General features: G+C 33.0%; 1 protein-coding gene and 1 non-coding gene across 16 annotated transcripts in view; one reads left to right on the top strand and one right to left on the bottom strand.

Moving 5' to 3' along the window:
• LOC141507078 (HMG box transcription factor BBX-like) overlaps nt 1–25,940 on the bottom strand; it is a 369,819-nt gene that overhangs the window by 185,821 nt on the left and 158,058 nt on the right. For 2 of the 15 annotated variants that reach the window (XM_074214420.1, XM_074214426.1), the window contains one exon: nt 15,597–15,688. The exons of 11 other annotated variants lie outside the window; for them this stretch is intronic. The gene's annotated coding sequence lies outside the window, so the exon portion shown is untranslated. The remainder of the gene's footprint in view (nt 1–15,596; nt 15,689–25,940) is intronic. 2 more of the 15 variants (XM_074214422.1, XM_074214429.1) reach the window with 1 other exon arrangement.
• On the top strand, nt 17,171–17,294 carry LOC141510781 (U6atac minor spliceosomal RNA). The gene has a single exon (XR_012475181.1). It is a non-coding gene; the product is annotated as a U6atac minor spliceosomal RNA (small nuclear RNA).

The raw sequence follows: 25,940 nt of genomic DNA, 5'->3' as shown, positions 1-25,940 counted from the left end.
TTAAATACTTGTGATATAGCTTCAATAGTAAAATCTTATTTTATTATAGAGATCACCAATTTCAAAAGAATCATAGAAAGCTCCATAGTTAAATGAAGGAATGAACCCTTTGATATGGCTTTTTGAATCTTGCACAAGCCTAGTATTCATATTCTTATTGCTTCTTGGAACATAAGTATTCAAATCAACATAAAATAAATCATAATAATCACCAACCATGATCCTCAAACAAGAGAAGAATAATCAATGCTCATCTACTACATTTTGCCTAGGGCTCTCATCTGTTAAATTCTATTATATGTGCATGAGCTGTATAAAGTACATTCTGGAAATCTGTGAATACAGTAGGATATGTTAAAAATTCTTTCAAGGTATCTACTGAGATAATCTCATGTATATGCATTTTCCTAAAGCATATTTAGAACAAGAGTGGCAAATTTCTCTTAAGAATTAAACATCAGGGGCAGCTAGGTGGCACAGTGGATAGAACACCTGCTCTGGAGTTGGGAGGACCTGAGTTCAAATTTGACCTCAGACACCTAATAATTGCCCTAGCTATGTAGAATGGGGCAAATCACTTAATCCCATTGCCCTTAAATAAATTCTAAAATAAAAATAGTTCTAAGAGTTAAAAATCAGGAAAAATACAAAATAATAGACCAGACTATATTTTTCAGTTATTCATTTCTGTCATGTGGATTTCAGGTAAGAAATATCTTGGAAATAAATGTGAGTACCAGCAATATTTTTCAAATATAAAAAAATCAGGCAATTTAATTTGTAACTTTTAATTTCAGAGTATATGAGATAGGGCCCTCAGATTTCTAATCCTCATTTTATATATTAGAAAAATGAGATATAGAAAGAGAGCCTTGTCCCATGTTACAAGGAAACAGAACAATGGTATTCTTTGGATACTGGGCAAGTCACTTAATCCTCTTTGCTTCATCTGTTTTCCTTAATTGAAGAAGGAAATGGCAAACCACTTTAGTATCTTTGCCATAAAAAATCCCAAAATAGAGTCATGAAGAGTCAGGCACAATTGAAATGACATTGCAACACTGACTGTATATACCATACTACTTCTTAACAGCATTAATGAGATAACACATGTTGTTCACAATTAACATTGTTCACAGTACTATCTTGCACAGCAGGGGAAATGCAAAGAATTAAAAATTATCCCTGTCCTCACAGATCTTACAATTTGTCAGACTTAACAATCCTATAATATTTCACCTAAAAGAAATTATAAGGCAACAATGGAAAACATCAATATCTCTGATAAATGAATAATTGAATAGTACCTTTACACATGGCAGGCATTTCAAAATATTTTTACTGGTTGATATTATTCAAACAAACTAACTTTATATTTTACAGTTTTCTGAATAATATTTATAGTGCTACTCATCATGTATTTAAACATCCAAGTGGATTTTTGATACAGGTTAAATGTTAATGTGGAAAATACACTTTCAGGGTAATTCTTTTTCTTGGATTCAATAAAACTTCACTGATAAGGAATGCTGTACATGAAATTATTCAGAACACAATTATTAGGTGCCATCTAGTGGATATTTTTATAGGACTTTTGCATGTGCTTTCCTATATTACTATGTTTCCTCCCATTCTTACAAAGGAGTTGGATATTTTAAGCTTTAAATAAGCCTAACCACCTCCCCTATATCACTCTAACCACCCACACAAAAAGAAAAAAATAAATAAAAAAGGTCAATGTATTCAAGAATGTAAACTACATTCTACAGAATCTTATATCCCATACTAACACCTCATCACCTATCACTTATTGCAGTTAGTAAATAACATTCTATATCTTTTTTTTAAATGTCCCATCTGACTCCTAATAGTGATTTTAAACTTCATTCTGAGCATTTGCCACTCTCTCAGTGAATAAATAGAAATCCAATTATCTCCTAAGTGGTCAAATATGCAATAAAGCAGCTTATACAAGTTTGGAGAAAGATTCAATTTAACAAACATGCTTTTACCAATCATCACAAATGATAATAATAGACAATGAGCATCATTATACTTGAACAGTAATTACAGTTACTGCTGCTCCATACCATATAAAGCCAAATTCACTTAGTGAAAAAATAAAGTACATGAGATACATGAAAATTAACATACTTTTTTAACAAAGCTTTAGGAGTGCCATATCATTCTACTCTCATACACTAGTTATATCAGAAACATCCTAAAAAAGAAATTTCCATTGTGGTTGATTAAGATACAATTAATTGAAAATATTAATGTAGGCTCAAAGACAAGGCAAAAATGGCAAATTAAGATAATTATCTAGAGATCATCATAACCCTGTTCTCCAATAATTCAGATAAAGGGTTTTAGCCAGGTTTATTCTGATGAAAAATATTTTAGATAAATTGTATTAATGTAGTTAGACCAGCTCTTTCCCCTGGATGTGGAGACATTCTATGACAGTTTTGAAAACATTTCAAGGACAGATTATTTATTTAGAGGTTGCATTTTTGTGTCAATGGAAACAGAGTCCATGTTGAAGAAAACACAAGACCTTAAAGTATTAAAGATCTTTATGTACATCTTATTCGTAAAGCACAAAGAACAATATCTTCTTTGTCTTTTTATTCTTCATCTTTAGAAAAGTGTCCTACCTATGAAAAGTGCTTAACAATTTAGCTTTCATTAATGAACGATTGGATTTAATTTCCTTATATTCACTAGAATTTTTACTTTTGTTCCCTTATCATGTGAATTTATAAAATACCTTCCTTTAGAAAAGTTTGTTATTCTAATAGTGATCATAGGGATCTCTACAGTAGTAGGAATCCACCTTGTTGATAACGGAGTTCAACATTTTTGATTTTGTATAACAGGAGGTAATAGAAATCTAAAGGGGTTATATAACTGGATTAATGTGAAATAATTAAAGGAAAAACAGGCTAATGAAGAATTTTTTCCACTCTATCACATTCTTCTCCAAATTTCCAATTCCCTTCACCAAAAATATATTGAGTTAAACCCCAAAACTAAATGAACACAATTATAAATAAAGTCAGATCTAAATAGTTGGGAAAATGTCATTTGCTCATGGTTAAGTTGAGCTTACATGATAAATGACAATTCTACCCAAATTAAAAAATTTATTCAATGCCATACCAAACTACCAAATACCTATTATTTTACCAAGCTAGGAAAAAATAATAACAAAATTCATTTAGCACAACAAAACATCAGGAATAGCAAGGGATCTGATGAAAAAAAACGTAAACGAAAGTGGCCTAGCTCAATCAGATCTAAAACTATTCTATAAAGCAGCAGCATCAAAACTGCCTGGCACTGGTTAAGAAAGAGTAATGGATCAATAGATTAAGATAGGTTCTCAAGAAACAGCAGCAAATGACTGCAGCAATCTACTGTTTAAGAAACCCAAAGATAGCTTCTAGGATAAAAACTCACTATTTGACAAAAATTGTTGAGAAAACTGGAAAAATCATATGGCAAAAACTAAACATAGACCCACATCTCACACCCTATACCAAAATAAGGTCAAAATGGATACAGGATTTAGACCTAAAGGGCAGCACCATAAATTAATAGAAATATTCTATCAGATATATGGAAAGGGGGCAAAATTATAACCAAACAAGAAATAGAGTACATTATAAACTGCAAAATGAATGATTTTGATTATGTTAAATCAAAAAGTTTTTAAACTAATAAAATCAATGCTGTCAAAATTAGAAGGAAAGCTGAAAGTTGGGAAACAATCTTTACAACTAGGAGTTCTGATAAGAGTTTTATTTCTAAAATATATAGAGAATTGCACTAGATTTATAAGGTTACAAGTCATTACCAATTGATAAATCGAAAGATATGAATAGACAGTTTTCAAATGAAGAAATTAAAGCTATAATCATATGAAAAGATACTCCATATCATTACTGATTAGAGAAATGAAAATTAAAACAACAATAAGGTATCACCTCACACCTATCAGATTGGTTAAAATGAGAAAAAGGGAAAATGATTAAAGTTGGAGAGGTTGTGTGTAGGAAGACTGGGACTATGTTGCTGGTGGACTTGCTGGTAGATCTGACCATTCTGGACCTATGCCCAAAGAGCAATAAAACTGTTCATTCTCTTGGACCCAGCAATTCCATTTCTAGGCCTATATTCAGAGGAACTCATAAAAAATAGGAATAGTCTCACATGTTCCAAAATATTCGTCTCAGCTCTTTTTGAAGTGGAACTGGAAATTGAGGGGATAACCATCAATTGAAGAATGATTAATCAAATTATGGTACATGAATATTATGGAATATTATTGTTCTATAAGAAACCATAAATGGTCAGACTCTGTCTAGAGAACCATGGATTGAGTTACAGGATCTGATGCTGAGCGAAGGGAGTAGAACCAAGAGAACAATGTACACATTAAGAACATCATTGTGAGATGATCAGTCTTGATGGAAACAGCACCTCTCAGCAGTTCAGAGATCTAGGACAACAATATTAAACTGGCTAAGGATAATATTATCTCCATCCAGAGGAAGAAAAACAAAACAAAGCAAAAAACAACCCTTCAGAATCTGATGGACACTTTATAAAAATTAACTCATACATATCTCTTTCTCTTAATTCCTCATACCAAAAATGATTAATCTGTAAATTAGTCAAAAATATGAATGGGCAATATTAACCTGTTTGTTTACTGCTGAGGAGAGGTGAGAAGGGAGGGTGGAGGGAAATTTTGTAAAATTAAAAACATACATGTGCATGTGGATGACTGTAAAAATAAATAATAAATTAAAGACACATATTGAGTTATCAGTTGTGTCTGACTGTGTGACTCCCCAAGGGCCTTGACTATGGGGTTTTCTTGGCAAATATACTGAATTGGTTGCCATTTTCATCTCCAGTGAGTCCCCACCCATATAAGATGAGGATCTGCCGCAAATAGGGTTAACTGACTTGTTCAGCTAGCAAGTATCTGAGGTGGATTTGAATTTAGATCTTCCTGATTTCAGGTCAAGTACTCTACCTACTGCACCAATTCACTATATATAGATGGATGGATTGGTTGGATAGATTCCAAGAAACAAAAACCAATAAATGTTATTTTTGTCGTTCAGTCATTTCAATAATGTCTGACTCTGTGATCCCAGTTAAAGTTTTTCTGGCAAAGATCCTGGAACGCTTTGCCATTTCTTTTTCCAACTCATTTTACAGATAAGGAAAACTGAGGCAAAGATGATTAAGTCAGATAGCTAAGTAAGTATCTTGAGACTAGATTTGAATTCAGGAAAATCCATTTGACCTAAAATTCCCTGTGCCAACTAGTTGCTCTCTATCTTTATTATATGTACTATAATATATGATAAATTTTAAATATAATATATATTCTAGTGTTATCTAATAAATATACTAAATGCCTACTATTTGCAAAGCAGTAGGCAGAGAGCACACATATATGAAACAAGATAGTTACTGACATAAAGCACAATGTGACAAGAGGGATAGGGCACAGATACAAATAAATATAATAAAAATGGAACATGATAAGAGCAAAGGAGAGGTTGTGCTTTGAGAAATTTGAGAGTGGATAGAAAAATCCTAGCTGAGGGGAATTAGGCCTTAAAGAAATATTACAGTGTGGTTCCTAAAATAGAAGGGAGTCCATTTCAGATATGGAATGGCATGAGCAAAAAAAATCCAAAAAACAGGCATGAAAATGGGGATGTCAGTAGTACTAAAGCTAGAAGGCACAATATATATAAAGGAAAAACATGTTAAGTTAGAGTGAAAGAAGGATAAATGGAAAGATTGTAGAAGAACTTCAAAGTAATGTAAAGATATGAACTATTTTTTTTCTTTGCTTTTTAAATCAGAGTGACATAATAAAAATGATACATTAGAAAGATTTCATGGACAGCAGTGTGAGGGATAAACTGGGCAAAGGAATGACAGGCTTGTTCAGTAGTGATCCCCACAGTCTTTGTCCATCAAGTTTTCTTGGCAAAGTTTCTGGAGCGGTTTGCCATTTCCTTCTCTAGGGTTACTCTATTTGCAAGGTAACTAACAAAGACAAATAACTTTTATGGATCAGGTAAAAAGGAACCTAAAAAAAAGGAGTGTGAATTCAATGAGAGCCAAGAGAAGAAGAGGAAGCTAAGAGAGGATGGTCTCAAGTCAGGGTGAAGAAGAGGAAAAAGAAGAGAAAGGTTCAAGGAACTGCTATAAAGTTAAAGGAACTTGGTAACTTATCAAATGTCGGTAACAATGTTTGGGAGCTTTAAAAAACCTCAAGACACTTTGAAAATGAATGATAAAATAGAGAAGCTGGAGGAAAAGTTTTAGGTTTCAGAGTGGGGGATTATGAGATCAATCTGTAATATGTTAAGTTTTAAGGGCTTTTATGGTAGACATCCAAGAAAGGCTGTTAGAAGTGTAGGGCAAACTCTGGGCCAGAGACCAAACTAAAAGATAAAGATATGGCAGCTATTTCTATTGATGTGATCATTAAAGTTATGGGAATATGCTATGGGAGAAAGTATATAGAAAAATCCCGGGAACAGAACCTGGAGAGAGACATAAACATCTAGGTGACAGGAGGAAAATGAAAAGCCACCAAAGGAGACCAAGAAGGGGATTTATGATGGGAGGAGGGAAAAAAATGAGAGTATCAGTCACAGAATTCAGAAGAAGATATAGGCATAGGGTTTAGTAAAGATTATTAAATCATATAATAAGGTCAAGAATGTCAGAGACTAAACATGAAATATTTCTAATCAAAAATATTGAATAACCATTTTTTTAAAAAAGTATTTCTATAGTTGTATGCATATAGTGTGTTCAAAAGTCTTAGTATAGTTCTAAGCTATAAAAGCTTTAATGACTCCTAAGTTATTAAAGTTCAAAACTAGACTATGATTTTTGGAACACTACTTATATATGCATTTGGCACCGTTCTGTTTACACAGGTGTGGAAGAAAATTGAATGGAAGTTGTCAAGATTGAAATCTACAACAAGCTTGTGCAAAATATAGTGTTAATAATTTTGATGTCCTGGATTGGGGTAAAAATTTGAGAGGCCAGTAAACAGGGAAGCCAGGCGTCAAACTGACTGAGGAAGTCCGTGGCCTTTAGGAAAACTTCATCACCTTTTCAGGAAAGGAATGAGATTTCATACCTTCCACCACTATTTTCCCAAAGTTTATTTTGGCAATTAATGGGGCTGTCTAGAGTCATTCCATTCATTCATTCACGAATTTACAATTTTACCCTCGGTGTTTGTTGTTGTAAAGCTGGGAGCTGCTGATTTATAGAAATACTCAGAAATTTACCAACATAGGAATGCACATACAGTCATTTACATTTAATCAGTTTGTGTTTCACTTTCCCCAACCTCAAGATTTGAATTATCTTTCCCCTTCTTAAAACACTAGTAATATCTCACCGAAGAATTATTACCGGTTACTACTTTATGTTTATATCTACACATATGTAACTTTACATTTGTTAAATTGTAAGGGAACATTCACTTTATGTGTATTCCATTCAAATTATTCATAGCACATGCATGATTGCAAGTGAAAGGGTTGATCTGACTACAGAAATAAGTTGAGAAATGACCGCAGGGTCAAACATAAAATGGGTTCCTTGTAGGTTGCTAACGAATTACATTATAGGATTTCTGTATATATGTCTTTTAACTTTTATTCTATAGAGTGGTTGGACAAAGCTGTTCATAATAAAAGGCTTCCGACAAGCAGTATCACAGATCAGGTATTCCTACCAGACTACAACCACTGCCAGAGGTTGTAAGGTTAGTCAATCAAAGCAATGCTACATGCTCGGGGTCAGATAATCCCTTTCTCCTCTCTCCCTGCACACCTGACAGTACACTGCAATCAAAGTCATCAGGTTAAATGTCAAAAGTTCTGAGGCTATTAATATCTCACAAACTTGCAATATAAGCTTTCCAAACAAATATAAAGGTTTATAATCAATAACAATATAGATGTATTCTCAGAAGCTAGGAATAACTTATAAAAACTGATGACTGATGAGGCAGCAACCTAAGGATCACTGTGCTTTGGGAAACATGAACACATTTATCACTTTGGATCAAAGGTTTTACTGACACTAATACAAAGGGCACCAACAAAAATGGAAGAATCAACATGCCTGGCTTTCATATTGTTGGATTTTGAATGACCAAAATACCAACTCCCCCCCTACACTTGTTAAAAAAATTTAAGCTTCATCTAACATCTACTTATAGGATTTTTCATCATCAAAAATGAAAGTCCTTATGAGTGTAACTAATGGTTTGGATTAAATCCATCCAAAGTTCACTTATTTAGTGAATTTTGAGGTGAGAAAAATCATTAACTTTATGGTTTACGGCCATGTAACTCCATTAAAAAAAAGTTTATTTATATCCTAAGTTAAAATTTGTAGATTTTGAATGTTAAAAAAAGGAGGGGAAGTATATTATAAATTTAATTCTAAGAAATTTGTTAACCTTAAGTGGAAGTTCTATAGAGTTACATCACCTTTTTTCATAAGGTATATGATTAAGTGAAAATTAAATGAGACATTATTTAAGGAAAAGTTTGAAAGAGATCTTACTATCAGGAAGACTGTAAGATTTAAAATTCATCATAAAAGAGAACCTATTTCTATCTTGAGTAACCTAATTTTCATTCTTTAACTGCCTGGGAAATTAATGGCTGAATTGATAGAAAACAATACAACTTGACAAAAAGGAAACAATCCAAGGGAAGGAAAGGGATTGGGAAACCAGAACTGGGGAAATACTACTTGTTAATATAAAGCTCTATATGGGAAAAATTTCAACTACAAAGTACTTAAATTTTAGCAATGGGAAACAAAATGGCTGCAACATACATTTATTTCATTTCTGAAACTAAATCTGTCTGCCTTACATACTTTTAAGTTTTATGTTCAATCTTATATGCCACTGTTCTCTGGAATATCATTATCCAGTCCTCTCTATTTATCTACAATCTTTCCCTTCATTAGATTTCAAAATTCCTTGAGGCCATGGGCTATCTTTTGCAATTTTTTATGTGGGGGTACCCTCAAGTACTTCTCACAGTGTCTAAAACAATAGGTACTTAAACTGTCTTCAAAACTCTCCTAAAATCTTTTGTTATGAAAATATTGGAAAGTACATGTTTACCAACTGTATGTCCAACAAATTGTAGTATATAAATGTGATGAAATAACACTTGTGCTAATAGAAAAGGCAAGTATAAGGAATTCAGAGAAACATGTGAAGAAATAAAAGCGGTATGTGGGCAAAGAATACTGAACCAGAGATAATCACACATAATAATTACTGCAGTAATAGTAACCATTTTGTTTAAACAGTTTTCTTTGTTACAATATAATTCAAAGAAAAGAGATATCAGGAAATGACTGTGGAATTAAAAACAAAACATTAATAAAGCAAAATTACTTTATAGTACTAAATCCCCAAATCCTATAATGTTGCGGTTAGAAAGGCACTTAAGAGATCATGTGGTCTTCATACTGAGGAATCTGAGATCAACAGCTACAAAACATGTACAAATTATTTAACTTTTTTTTGTCTCAGTTTCCTCAATTGCACAAAATGAGGAGGTTTGGGCTAAATGATCTCTGAACCCCTACCAGTTTAAAATTTTGGACAAGTTCCCCAAAACAAGTGACTGATCAACAGAATTTTGTGGATAGCTCTCATTTCAACATTCTAGGCATCAGACCATGCCCCAGTTTAAATTAAAATTATTTTATTCACTTAAAAGTTTAATAAATTTTTTAGTGAGATATCACTCATCACTCTGCAAGTATAGAGTTTTTGAATTTTTGTATATATCTTAACACTGATTTTTGAGTGGGGGGGAAATCTTCAGAAAACAAAAAAATCCCTGGAATTTGTCAGAACATCTGAATAAAGTCAGACACAGAGTGAAAGGTAACAAATGATATACTGGCACAAACCTATGTAAAGAGACTTAGGAGAAAGGTTCAAGCATATTGGGTAGATCTCTTATGGAGGATTTATGGAAAGACATGTCTAAGAATTATATTGGATGAAAAGGCAGGGATGGGTAGCAATCTGTGTCACTGGAGGATCTACAAATAATGATGAGACCTCATATCTAATGAAATCTAAGTAAGTTTCCTAAAACACTTAAACCGAAGATCTTTTTTTTTAACATTATCTTCCACCATAGACATTCAGTTCCATAAACATCAACACTTTTTATTGCCTAAATATTTACAACTATCAGTCATGGATAGAATTGCTATTTGCAGCCTCATATGACTCTAATAAAATGTGTGAACTGTTTTTATGCTTCACACTTTATTTTACACAGTTCAAAAGTCTTTGGGGATATCATTCTAAATATGTTCCTGGTCTTGTCCATTTCATGGTCTGAACTGATTTTCTGTGTTAAGTTCAACTATTCACCTATTTTCACAGAACAGTAAAAAACCATTTCTCCCTCCACCATGGCCTCTCTACCTTCACTTCCAAATTCTGAAAACTGTGTTGGTATGGTACAATCAGAATAATCTGGAAACTCCACTGGATAGTCTCCAGTGGGTAGAGCAATAGATAGTTATAGTGAAGACTCATCTTAATTCTTTCGGTCCTTAGAATTTAGTACTTCCAACAATATTCCAGTTGATAGCATTTAAGTTGCAAGCTATCAAAATTCAGCAGCAGAATAACTCAATCCTAGTCTCAAAAAAAGAAAAAGATAATAAAAGAAATTTCCCTTCTCTCAATAAAGAGATGAGGTGGGGATCCTACAGTCTGATATATTACCAGAAATTATGAGGTCAATCAAAAAAAGCAATGTGTGTGTTTTTTTTTGTTGTTACTAACTATAGTGGAGTTTTTTCCTCTTTGTTCCAGAGGAGAATTCCAAGGAAGGTATATAGGGAAATGACTGTAACATACAATATATTAGCCTAACTGGAAAAAAATTGACAACAAACTATGTGGGTTTCAATGATAAATGCTATATAAAAGTTAATACTGTGGCAGCAAATGTCTAATCTGAATGTTTATTTTGATTTCTTTACACTAGTGAATTCAAATAACTTTTGTTGGGAAACTGCAGAAGCTCAGCTGAGTCAAAGAACATATTTCAGACAGCTGCTTTGTGTTTGTGAGCCTAAAACAAACTCAGTTTGAGTAACAGCAGGTTGTAGAAAGAGGGAAAAAATACATGAGAGAACAAAAATATCGGTCAGCCAAAATATGTTCCAAATATCATTAATTGTTTCTGAAAATACAGTGTTCTACAAAGGAAGATGTTTTATATTGATTTTTGTAAAACACGATGTCTTCACAGATATTATCTAGTGATGAAATGAAATCTAATTACAAGGCATACAAAAAAGTTTTTTAATACAGTTTTAAGATATTATTTAAAGCTCACTAAGTCTTTGGAGCTACCCTATATAGTTGCATACTATTTATCCAGAAATCACTCTTGTCACCTTCAAGACAGAGGGTTGGGCTTCTGGTTCTTTTTAGTTCTAGCTTTATGGATTCTGTGCTTCTCCCTAAGCAGTATTATTTTGTGCACACCATTTTTTTTATATAAAGTAGACAAATCACAAGAATAATCTATTGCAGAAGCAAAGAACCTCCATGGGTAGTCCTGAGGTCTATAAATACTCCGTTTAAATCTCTTAAATTTTCTATATCCACAATATTTTACAATAATTATAGATCTGCATACCAATTCTGAGAAACAGCAAGATATTCAAATATTCAATGATATTTACTTATTAAAAAAGAAAATGAGCTACTGTTTATTACAAGATTAGGAAAGAGTGCTGAAACAAAAATGGAGTTTCTAGTTAAAACTAAATTACAAAGAAAAATTTAATTTGTCCAGAATATTCCATGTCACATTTATTTTGGTTATAATTTTTCATTTTCAAATCTCAGTGTTTTTTCTTCTTATCATACCAACCACTCTTTGGTTAATTAGGTAATCTTTCATAATCAATTAGAATAACTAAAATTGATACTAAAGATAATAAATCAATTTTCATATATTTGGGGAATACTTATCTATAAGTGAGAAAATGAGGACTTTTTTAAAGAGCTCCTATTGGAGGAATTTTTTTTTTTTTAAATACAGAAGCTTCATATCCAAATCTTCAAATGTCTATAGGAAACTTCCATTTATGGACATCATCTTCAGAGCAAGCATTTATATATTGAGTTACAAAGACTCTATCCTCTGTGTCATATCCTGTTAGAACTTAAAAATGATCCAAAACAGAGCTTTTTATCTTTTCTCTGGGCCTATTCTCTTTTGGACTTTAATTTTTTTTTTTAATTTGTGGCACTACCATGCATTCATTCAGTGTCCAATGTTTGAAATTTTGTGGTTCTGTCTGATCATTCCATTTAACTTTTTAAATAAAACTGAGTATTGATTAGAATTGAAAGAGATCTTTGTGGCCATGAAGTTCAACCTTGTATTTTTACAGATGACAAAATTGAGGAACATTGACTTGTCCAAGGTAATATAAGTACTACTCCCTGACAGAAGGAAGATTTGAACTCAGGTTTTCTAGTTTTAAATTCAGAGTTTTACCAGTTCTTAAGTTTTTGTCCTACAGATCACATCTGTCCTTTCCTCCCTCTTTCTGTACTATGCTATGCTAGCGACACAAGGGAAAACAAAACACAGTCCTTACTCTTGAACTCACTCTAAAGGGGAGAGAACATTAAAATAACTACACACAAATGAGAAAGAATCATTAGAGGGAAGGTAAATTACAACATTAAGGGGTATTAAAAAAGGTTTCTTGTAGAAGGTAGGATTTTTGAATGGGATTTGGAAAAAAGTCAGAGAATCAAGGAGACAGAAATACCATCATATTTCAGGCAAAGGGGACAGCGTGTGAAAAATAGCTAAAGAATAATAATCTTGCTCATCCAAAGATCTCACAAGATCACTCCTTGGTTCAAATATCTTCAATTGCTCTATATTGTCGAATAAGTCAAATTAAGCTTTCTTTGCCTGATAGCCAAGGTCATTTACAGACCATTCTTCTGCCTTTCCAGTCTGATGCCAAGTATTAAATGCTCCAGCTGAAATAGATGGATTATTGTCTATTCCCATGAGGTGTCCTGTCCTTGAGTACATTCAGGGTCATCTGATGGGCTGTGACTAGAAGGAGGTCCTCCTTCCTCCCCTGAACCTAGTGAATTCTTACCCATATTTTAGGGCCTATCTCAAATACTCCTCCATGAGCAAGGGGAAAAGGGGAGGAAGCTTGAATCTTACCTTGAATTTGATTATCTATCCCTTAAATAAACTTGGATATTATTATGCATTATAATTGGCTACATATCTTTAAGCTCAGGGACTATGACTAATATAAATTTGTTTTTCCCAAATGTCTAGCTTAGTCTTCTCTCCACACAGCAAGTATATAAATACATTTTTATTGAGTGGAACTTGGTCAATAAATAATTATTAAGGACCTAATATATTGCCAACCACTGTGCTAAACCCTAGGGATACAAAAAAAGGCAAAAGACAAGTTTATGTTTTCAAGGAAGTCAGTCTAATGGGAGGGTGCAAGGGGAGAGGGAACAAGAAAACAACTATATACAAAAAAACTATATATAAGATAAACTAGAAGTAATAGAGGGTAGATATTAGGATAGAATAGAAAAGGCTTCCTGCAGAAGGCAAAATTTAGCTGAGATATTAAAGAAGCCAATAGGCATCAATGAGGAGGAAGAATATTCCAGGCATGGGGGACCACAAGTAAAAATTCCTAGAATCTGGAGATGGTTTCATTGGATCATAGAATCCATTGAGGTGGGGATGGAGATGAGTTATATAAATACTGGAAAGATGGGAAGGGGCAGGTTATAAAGGACTTTGAATGCCAAAAAAGAAATATTTTATTATCTGAGCCTTGAGATGATAGGGAGTCAAGGAGTTTATTAAATAGATTAATATGATCACATCTGCATTTTGGGAAGATCACTTTGACAGTTAGGTGGAGATGGATTGTAGTGGCAGGGATCAACCAGAAGGCTATTGAAATAATCTAAATTGATCCAGATTAATAGCCTATGCCAAAATGGAGTAGTATCTGAATTTACACTGTATCTATAAATGTAAAAAATGGTATCTTTTCCCATGCCATATATGTAGTAGAATATTTAATAGCTAATCTCTAAAGATTAGCCTAGTAATATGGGAGAGCAGATAAAAGCATTGAACCTGGGAATCAGGAAGCCTTGAGTTCAAATTTTGCCTTAGACATTTAACAGTAGATAACCCTGGACAAATCATTCTCATCTCATTCATTCTCTCTCTCTCTCTCTCTCTCTCTCTCTCTCTCTCTCTCTCTCTCTCTCTGTGTGTGTGTGTGTGTGTGTGTGTGTGTGTGTGTGTGTGTGTGTTTTCTCTTCTGTAAAATGAGGTTATTCCTTAGAGTCTATAGACTAAATCTATGATCATATGACTATTCTTTAAGTAATGGAATAAGCAGAAAATAAATAAAAGGACTTGTCCACAAAAGCTTATAAATTCATAGTTCAAAATGTCTTTTACAATCTGTCTCTTCCTTTCTATTCCCATGACTACCATCTCATGTTTATTAACATCTCATTTTCTTCTTCCTCTGTGTTTATTTTATGCCTCCTTCCCCTAATATAGATTTAAAGATCATAAGATAAAACCTAAATTTCATAGCCTGGCATTTAAGGACCTCCAAAAGCTTGTCCTAATGTCTTCTCAGCTGAATTGGTCCTCCACAAATAATCAAGTCTAATGGGTTCATATATTATTTCCCAATAACATTTTTCTCTCCCTTACCCTCTCCTTCCTAAATGCGTAAAGGGAATAAGTATTTAAAAAACACCAATTATTTGCCAGGCTCTGTGTTAAGCACTATACAGATATTCTATTTAATACTTATATTTTGACTTGGTTTTTCAGCAATATTCTAGAAGAGAGGTGCTTTTAAAGTCTAAACTTGTTCTCTACTTTTTAACAACTGAAGATGAAAGGAATACTTTCATTACTCTTTCCCATTCATTCAGATTATACACCATCCTTGAAGGCCTAGCTCAAAATCTATCAGCTCTTTGGAGTCGTCTTGGATCACTTCAAGATGAAATGTTTCTTTCAAGGCTCTGAATTCCCACTATGCTTAGGTATTTTTTTTAACCATTCATTTAGTCATTATTATATACTACACCTTTTAACTACTGCCTGCTATTTTCTTAAGACTATTAAATTCTAAGTAGTTATTTAACTTTATTTGTATCTTTTCTCTCAGATTATGTGAGGTAGGAATTCTCTTGGATCCTGTTATATATGTTCCACATAGTACCTAATAAAAGGGTCATTATCCATAAAAAGGAGTCAACAAAAATCAATTTCTGTGAAAAGAAACAGGTACCTTGACCTTAAACCAGATGACAACCCTTGAGTATACAGTTTCCATTGACTATTTCAGTTTAAAAACAACATTATACATTAAAAAAAGAACAATAGAGTATTTTGGTTTCTCACTTGGTAGATTCTCACTCTCCTTACTTTGAAGAAATTGCAAAAATCTCCAGTGGCCCTTCCATCTTTCCTTTTCTTCTCTTTCCCCCATCTTCCTAAAAGATAAAGGAAATGGGCCCACTCAAAGACAGGGAAGAACCTTTCTACTTTATTTTTTTAACCCTCATTTACGCCCAAGAGAAAGGAGCAAGAGAAAGTTAATACAAGAAAAAGACCAAAGAAAGAGTAGTATGTGAGAAAAAGGAATTCTCTTTGTCTCAATCTCACCAACGGGGGGGACATTAACTAGTTGTAACTATTTAGTAAAAAATGAAAAAAAGAAAAAAGAGAAACAGACTTTGAAACCATTTGAATACAAACAAATGTCTTTGGCATCATAATTGAAAATATTTGATAAAACATACTTAAACTGTTCTTTGAGGAGATTCCAAAAAAAAAATGGCAAAACAAAGAATGGCCATAAATATACTTTGGCCTAAAAGGGTAACTGTTTTGATAATTTGATCCAATGAAAATAAGAAACCATTTTATCCCTGGCACCATGATCTAGAACATTTTAACCTGGATGTTCCACATCACTTGATAGTGTTCAAAATGGTTCTTATCTCTTGGGAAGGTAACTGTGCAATGACAATGCAAATTCCAAGTCTGTGGATAGCTCTATGCTCTGGGAAAATAATAATAAACATTGACATTTTCAGAATTTTTTCTAATATAATAATTGGTTTTGATGATGATCTTTTTCTTTAAAAATATTTATGTAGGGTGGCTCTTTGGGAAAAGAAGGGCAATAGACACTAGGAGAAATTTTAGTGACATAAAACAAAATATATCAATTTAATTAATTAAAATATATTTTAAAATAATATTTCCACATATCCAACTATATATATGGCAAAATGACAAGGATAGGACCACATAAGTCATATGCAAAATCACAAATTATGACCACTCCATTACATCATGGATTTTCCTCCAATATAAGCCATGTTCAAAGACCTTTATCCCAAATCTTCATGCTTGTTTGTGGAATAGATAAAGAGTTCTTTCCTCAAAAATATATATTTCTCCTAGAATGGTAATGTGTAGCTCTCTAATTGTTATGTCAAAAGTAAGTGTTAAAGTGATTTATTTTTTCAGGTTCTGCAAAATCCGGTCAATCTTCCGGAAATGAGTATTTTACCACTGTGATAGTAATAAGAAATTTGCTTCAACAAAACATTCAATCATTGACCCCTTAGCTTTTTTTTTTGGTACACTACATAAGTATTTCAGCATTTAACTATTTAGATGCACAAATGCAACATTCCTTATCATTTCCCTCCCAGACAGAGGAAATAGAGAGGTAGACTATCATTTTACCTAAACTTTCTTTTCACTGACCTCAACTAAAGGAACTATTTTAAATAGAAGACTCTTTAACATATAATTTACATATCAGATTTCGGTATAACTATATAAAGACTAGGATCAGTATCCCACCGTACCCCGAAAGAACAGTAAGTCTTATGTTTGTAGACACGATTTTTTTAAAATTCAAAAAGTAGTCTTAATTGAACATTTAAAAATACATGATGGTGCTATATGAAAGAATAGAATATTAGCATTTTCCTTGATAAAAATAAAAGATAACTAAATGTCTTTTACAATATGTATAAAATTAAGACATATTTGGCATCTAAGCAAGTTTAGTTTGTTTCTAAGAAAAATAAATACAAATATGTTATGAGGCTAAATCTATTGCAGAATTTTAACAGAAAGAATTGGTTTTTCACAAATGAAAAATTTGTCATGTTCATATGTTAACTGATCTTTTTCATCCTCTATAGAGCTAAATGAAATGTAAAAATTAATTAATTAAAACAATAATTCTTTATGCTTGCTACAAATTAGACTTTATGAGACTCCCCTTTTCAGACACTAAGGACACTAAATATGAATATTCCTCTGAAAAAGGAATGGTGGAGATTTTTTTCTGTGGTACTTGGAAACATGTCTTAAACTAGATTAATAACATACTAAAGAAATGAATATTGCAAAAGACATTTTGATCACTGATAAATGAAAATATTAATGAAACTACTTAACAGGTCAAGCCTTTTACATTAATCAAAGACACAATATAAAAGCTGTTACATTATGCTCTCATATCACAAAAGTTTTTATGTCAGGTAATTTTCTCTAGTTGTTCCTAAATTATAAACATAGAGTATGTTCCAGTTCCAGAGGAACTGAAAGTAAATCTGTTTTCCTAGAGATATGATACTAGTACCCCTCTCTTTCTAGTTCTGGACTTGTAACATAATATGTTCTGTATAAATAAGTTTAAAACAGCTCCTTTCCCATTGTTTTGCCTAAGTATTGATTATTCGCTTTAGTTGCTAGCCTATTGTTTGGCTGGTATTATATTAGGAAATGGGTAGGGGAAGTTGGATTTAACATTATCCCTCAAATACAGGGTTTTTTTAAATTCCAAATATAATTTTTGTAAAAGTCAATGATTTAAGATAAATCTGCAACCAAGAGGTTATACTGAAAAATCAGCATTCCCCCCCTTAAATATGCATTTATTCATTCAATATATGCAAATAACTATGCTATAAGGAGAGCAAGATATGAAAGGGAAGATTCACTCAAAGTTCCATGAGAAATTTAAGAAGAGACCAATACTGGTCCATATACAGAAAAACAATTACAATCCCTGTGTGACCTTATTCAAGGCACTTAATCTGCATCTCAGTTTTCTTTTCTGTAAGATAAGGGGGTTGTACTAGATGGTTTCTGAGGTTCCTTCCTTAGCAGATAAACTGACATATAAAAAATGTTTTGCAATCCTTAAAGTTCTACATAAATGCTTTTTGTTACAAACACATTTACAGCAGTCTTCTTTGTTTGATCAAAGAACTGGAAATGAAGTGGGTTTCATCAGTTGAGGAATGGTTAAACAAATTACGACTTATGAATGTGATGGAATATTATTGTGCCATAATAAATGAAGAAAAAAAAGGCATAGATTCAGAAAAAACACCTGTAAAGGCCTAAAAGAACTGATTCAAAATGAAGTGAGAAGGGAACAATTTGTACAATAACTAAATCATTGCAAAGGAAAACAATTGTGAAAGACTTAAGATCACTAATCAATGCAAAGACCAATCAACTCTGGATGAATGATGATAAAGCTACTCTGGGCAGAGAGATGATAGTAGATGAAAAATGAAAAATAGGGGGCAGCTAGGTGGCGCAGTGGATAGAGCACCAGCCCTAGAATCAGGAGTACCTGAGTTCAAATCCAGCCTCAAACACTTAATAATGACCTAGGTGTGTGGCTTGGGCAAGTCACTTAACCCCATTTGCCTTGCAAAAGACAACAACAACAACAAAACAAAGAATGACAAATATAGGCTGTGACCCAATGTGTGAATGAATTTGTTTTGTTTAAGGATATTTATTTATATCAAGGAAGAGTGTTTACAGGGGAAGAATAGAAAAGAGTTGTGAGAAGAAGAGGAGGAATATGAGAGGAATACAAAAAAGAAGAGAAAAGAATGTCATTGAAGCACTTAAAGCTTATTGAAGAAAGCAGAGGGAATTTTGGGACAGTCAAGCAGGGGATGGTTGGCACAACTTAAATTTAATACTTTAAAATATAAATAATTTAAATGTAGAAAATATTCATGGTTTTATATGCAATTTTTTCTCTTCTTTGAATATGAAGTTCTCTCTTCATTTAAAGTTTACAATTTTTAAAAAGAACAAAAAAAGAAAAAAAAGATGATGATATTTTCTTCTGACAGGTAGGCCAAGGAAGGCTTCATGTTAGAAATTGGGCCTTGATGGAAGGAACTTCAGCAGGTACAATGTGGAGTCCACTTCACACAGATAGATAGTGTAGTCAGTAGCAGGTAGACAGGAGAGGATGGAGTAAAACAAAAACAGGGAAATCAAAGGAGTTCGATTTAGCTTGGGAAGTTGTATAATGAATTAGGTAGTTTGGAAGCAATTTGTTTAAGACTTTTCAAAAGTTATTAAGAGCTATTTTCAGACAAAAGAGAACCGTTGAAGTATTTTTGTTTGTTTTTTTTAATAGAGGGGTGATATATTTGCACACACACATAGATATGCTACACAGACAGCAACATGAAAATTTGCCTGTAGGGGAGATGGACTGAAAGTCAAGATTGTACTGTAATAGTCAAAGCAAGTCTCCTAATCGAACAAAGGTAGAGTAGAGAGGAGTTAATATATGATTAGATGGATAGACAGACAGACAGATAGATATAGAGACATATGGACATTTTAATATCTATATTTTTGTAAAACAAGGGAGTAAAATTAAGTAGACTCAGAAAAAGAATGATGTATGAAATGGGATAGAGGAGTCAAAGGTGGTTCCAAGATGAAAATTCATGATGTAGTATCAAGAGAGACCTTAAAGGATCATCCGATCCTATTCCTCATTTTACAGATAAAGAAACTGAGGCCCAGGAAATTAAGTGATTTGCCCAAGGTCACGATGCTAGGGAAAAAGGAAAAAAATTAACAAATGCTTCCTATGTATCAGATACTTTATAGATATCATCTTATTTTGTCCTTACATCAACAACTTGCTCAGGGTTACATAGTAAGTTCCTGATACCATATATGAACTCAGGTCTCCCATTGTGCCTTGAAGGTAGTCAATGGAAGAGTCAGCATTACTTCAAATTCAGCATTTCTACTACCCAACACAAAAATATCTAGTCTTGAAATTGAATTCTTTTGAAGTGGGATTAAAAAAATGGCTAAAAGAAAATACTTTGGGACCTTTGAGCAAAGGATTTAGAAAAGCTTTTTTGTAAATAAAATAGGCCTCCAAGTTCAGGTGATTTGGGGGTTACTTAGGCAGCTGCCTACAATGATAGAAAGAGAAGAAAGGGAAAAAAGAGCTTTCTGCAAAGGCCATCTGTCTGATGAGTCTTTCCTTTTGCCCTTTATTTCAGTGAACAGAAAAATTACTAGCATTCCTATAATACATTAAGATTTACTGGTATTTCCACAAACATCTCATTGGTTGCTGTAAGGATCAAATGAGATAATATTCATAAAGTTCTTAACACAGCTCTTGACATATAGCAGATGCTATAATAATGCTAGTTCTTAACATTAACATCATCCACTGAAACCTGACAAATTATTTCTTTTTAGAAAATGAACTGGCTAAGAACATCTTATCTTGGTAAGGAATGGGGATGGGATAGGGTTTAGTTGTATCTTCAAGATCAGTGTGTATATATTTTTAAATCAAAACTATAAAATTACATTCTGATCATTTACCTCTTTACTGAGTTTGTAATATAAATAGATACACTCTATCTTTCTGTGCTTTTTCCAAAAAGCCTCATCTGTATGGTTCTAACTTAATTTTAAATGTAAGTGGAAAGAAAAAAAATTAACATTCAATAAAGACTTTTCATTCCATGATCTAACTATGACTTCAAGAAAGGTAGAACTGTATATATTAGACTTCCATTTAAAAAAAATCAAAGATGTTACATTTAATTATTTTGACATAGTTTTTAGGGGAAAAAACTAAGGTGGGGAATACATGTTACCACTTTGTGGAGAGGATCCCAAATCCTCAAGAGCATTCCTTTCTCTGCTAGTATGCATCAGCGGGACCAATCCTCAGCTTCAGGCTCTTCAGACTCTTCCTCCAAAATCTGGTCCTGCTGGACCCAAGTAAGAGTACTATAAAAACCTCACCAGAATTTACTGGTTTGAGAAGGGTTCTTGTATTCCCTTTGAGATCCCAGAGTGTCTCCTGAGTCCATACATGATAACAATTAATTGCCCTGAGTCAGTCCTCCCCAACAAACTCCTTCATTTTGAGAATATCTGCCATCCCTACAGCTGGCCTGCTTTACTATCTCGCTGTGAGCTCCATGTTTCTATGTATGGGTTTCTGGTGTTCTGAACCTTCCTAAATCTGTATTAAGACACAGAGGGGAAAGAGATTTGAGTAAAAGAAGCTGGGGTGGTGGTGGGGAAGACCAGTATCAAAACAAAACAGGTTACGGAGAAGGTTAAGGTAAGGGAACTATCAATTTCACATTATATTGATATAATTACTCAAGGGCAGGGGCAGTCTAAAAGTGCCTCAGGAACTTATTAACCTGGACAAGTCAACTAACCTCTCTGTAATTTAGTTTCATTGTCTGTAAAATGAGGGTGGCTGGGTTTGCTTGTCTTTCTGGCTCCTTTAAGCTATAAATCTCTTCCTACATAAACCAGAGACAAAGGGATACACAATGTGTGAGGTCCGGTTTATATTTTATTACAATTTCTGGAAGTATTTATGCATAATAGTGGTTAATTTAAAGAAGTCTGTGAACTATTAAAAAAATAAGTTGTATTTCTAAAGTAGTTTGTTGATCTTATATGATCGTTTTTTAAAATCTCTCAACCTATTGTCTCAACTTTTGCTTCTAATAACTAATATTCAATAAGTAAAATTTACAGAGACTTTTCCTCTAAACATCTTAGTGGCTGGTTGGCTAAGCATTATTTTCTCAGTTTTCAAGATAAAGAAACTTAGGCTGAGAGAGGCTATAATTTACTCACAGTCACAGTACTTGTGACTGGACCTGAATTCAAACACATAGTGCCTAATTCTACAAGTAATTCCTACTCCATTGCATCACAGTCATGGATCAAGACCAAATGTCTTTTAAGGAAAACCTCTAAAAAGCATGATAGACATGATGGAAGGACACAAAATTTACAGAAAAATTTCTAACCATCCATTTGCCAATTATTTAATATGGTCTGGGTATGAATAGTTATTAGGTTTGGATTAGGGTTGACTCATCTCAGGATTGCAAGGTGTCAATGACTCGTTTTTTGTAAGTCACAAAGAGAGATATATATTATATGCTTCTCTTTGTCTTAATTCTTAGTAACTAATGAAAACTCACAGGCTTCACAAACTCCCTTTCTGCCAAGGTTTTACAAGGTAATCCAGTGTCAGTGCATCATTTACAAGACATGCTTTAATGCATTACTTCTTGTAAACACCAATGTGTTCTCCAGAGAAATATTTCTTCTGATCTCCCTATATAAAAAACTACTTTCCTTCTGGAGAAAATCAATAATATTTTTAACTGTAACAAAAAATTACCTTTGGGACATATTTTCAAGAAAAAAAGACAACTAGAATATATGGAAAACATAATCTGACTGTGTATGCATATATTTTATATCTTCATCTACAACAGGCAGGAAAGTAAAGGTCTACCCTGCCCTCTAGTGACTGAGTTTTTGCAACTAATTTTTTTAGCAATTCCATTTTAAAAAATAAAATACATAAAATTATGTATATGATCTTGTAATTGTTATTTTTGATGTTTAAGTAATTAGTATCAATTGCTAGAACAAGTTAATAATTAGTTGTCATAAAAAATAAGGAACTTTGAGAGATTTTACAGTACATTCTAAAGATGTTTCAACCAAATAATGCTAGATGTAAGATCATATAGATTTTTCCCTATAACACCTTCAAATTTTTAATTTTCCAATAATTAACAACAGGAACTTATACAAACAACCAAGCTAGAAGGGTTAATAAATTCAACTACTGCCCCTACTTTTAATGCTTCCTCTCTTGTATCATTCTTTCCAAAATAGTGAACTTCATATAAACAAATTATTTTATCCACAGAAATATGACAATATTTAAAAACTTAACTCTGATTCCAATAATGATCAACCAAGAGTACAAAGGACTAAATATGAAGAATGCTCAAAGAATACTCACCTCCTAACAAAGAGATTATGGACTCAGTATATACATTTCTGGACATGATTAATGTGGGAAATTTGTTTTCGTTGACTATATTTCATTTACAAGAGTTTTTTTTTCATTTTTCTTCCTTTTTCAATGGGGAAGAGATGAAAGGGAGAGAAAATAATTGGGGGAAAAACTAGAGCATGAGGGAGAAAATGTAATTTAACCTTTAAAAAAACCAGACTGAATGAGTGATTTTGGGGTCTCCCTAAGATGTCTCCCCATCTGCTTGTCAAGGCCTAAAATTCCATTAACATCAAAGTTTCATTCCATAATTAGTGATAAGAGGTTTAAAATGAATTTTTAGTTTGAGATGACACATTAAAATTAGTATATGTTAAAAAGTTATCAGTCAATCAGAGAAAATGTCTTGCAGGGGAATGAGTTGATGAGGTATGGAGATTATTAGACCCTTAAACTGATATGAAAATACCTGGAAAAGTACAGAAAGAGACAGTAGGGGCCATAGAAAACACATTTCTCTTGACTGCGCAATTTTATATAAGAGTTGGCTCTTCAAAAACAAACAGAAACTTTGAAGGTTGATTTAAAAAATACATTCAATTCTTGCTGGAGATGCATAAAGCTATGATTTCTATGATTTATGAAGGTCTGAGAGTTTTCCGAAATAGAGTTCCTTATAAAGAGATCTTTTTTGCCATAGGATTCCGTAACTGAAAAAAATCACTGTACTTATTTTTGAAGAGTTGGCAATGACAATATACATCAATTAATCATTCCTATAATCTATGAACTATATAATACACATCAGGGCTAAAGGTGGGTCAATCAAAAATATATCTAGTTGAACAGCAATGATTGGTTCACTGCAGTCAGCTAAATGTTTGCTGAATTAAACTGCTGATAAATTTAAAAGAAAGGTTTATCCAGTGTGCTGGTAAAAGTCACTGAATACACTGCAGCTTGGGAAAGTATAAGACCGGGATTCTTAACCTTTTTTTTTGGATGCAATAGATCCCTTCAACTATCTGGAAAAAATCAAAAACCAAACTCTTCTCTGAGTTCTTTTTAAAATGTATAATTAAATAAATATTAAATTTAGTTAGAAGTTAGTAAAAAAAATGTATATAGTTTCCCATCCACATTCATGACCCCTATCCCACACCCCCAAAGTCTATTCACAAACTCTACCTTTTCCCCCATTGTCTTTAAATCTCAGATAAAGAATCTTAACATAAGGCTTGGCAAAAGTAAACTATACTTTTAGACCATCATAATATAGTGCTTTAAATCCTGGGAAACATTTCACTTATATTATTATTTCTGAGGATCTTAATCCTGTGAATTAGGTGTTATTATTTTCATTTTGCAAATAAAAAAACTGAGGCTTATAATTAAATAACTTACCCAGTAAATACCTGAGGGAAAATTTGAACTCAGATGTTCCTAAGTCTAGAACTCGTTTCACTATTCCATGGCTGCCTCATTCAGAACCACTTCATTATAAATAACATTTAAGGATATAGGCCCCAAAGGGAACTAGATGGCATTATAGACTGTTCTCCAAAGACAACATCTCATTGTGTGACTTTGGTCAAAAAGCCAGAAAAATGTCAGTCAACATAAAGAACAACATTAGAAGCAAAAAATGAAAATACATCAGTCAGGTACAAAATAATCAGTACCCAGTCCCGGTATGTCATAATGAATATAACAGAACTAGGGAAGGTTTAGAGAGAGGCAACTGAAATCATCATCGTGGGGAGTTAGGTAGGTTGGGAAGGACCATATAAAAAGATTAGTGCTTTCCAGAGTGAAAGGCGACAGAGAGACTTAGGATATGATGCCCAATAAAATATCAAAGGGAATCAAGTGAACACAGTCTTATTCATCAAATCATTCTAAACCAGACCTAGATAACCCAATGAAGCCTGAAATAGTTTAATTTAGGATAAAATAAAGTACCAATCTAGGTAATAGAAAGTAAACTTAGAGATTTTATTACTTCATGAGTCTGAAAATAGTTCAATATTCAAATAAAAACTTCAAATAAAAGGTCATATAACTTTGTGAAAGACAGACCTATATGAGAAGGGTTCTGCTTTATGGCTAGGCCTTTAATCTTTGAGATTTGCTAGTGTCAGGTCTAGATTTGTGACTTCATAGTTGTAGGGAACTGCTAGTGAAGCAACTGCCCACCAATTCAAGCTGACTTTCTCTATGATATAGTCTTAACATGCTGTCTAGAGCAGGGACAGGTTGGGGGATCTGCCCCAGGGATCACATAGCCAGTGTCTGTGTGAGAGGCACAACATGAACCTAGATCTTTCTAATTCCCAAGTTGAGTAAGTCTGAGTCTTTATGACAAGCTGCCTCTCATTGACATCGATGAAGAAATTCATCAGATTATTTCAGACCACTATCAGAAAAAGAACAGTGATTTCTGATGATCTAACTGATCTAACAATTCTTTTAAGTTTTTTTTAAAATATAATTCCAGTGATGTGGGTCACTCCCTCGAGAAGAAAAAAAAATATATTTTTTAAAAGTTTCCTTGGGGAAAT

Source organism: Macrotis lagotis, chromosome 1 (genome assembly GCF_037893015.1).
Source record: "Macrotis lagotis isolate mMagLag1 chromosome 1, bilby.v1.9.chrom.fasta, whole genome shotgun sequence".
NCBI classification, from domain to species: Eukaryota; Metazoa; Chordata; class Mammalia; order Peramelemorphia; family Peramelidae; genus Macrotis; species Macrotis lagotis.
The sequence above is the reverse complement of the archived record's forward strand: the minus strand, read 5'-3'. Positions and strand labels throughout refer to the sequence as shown.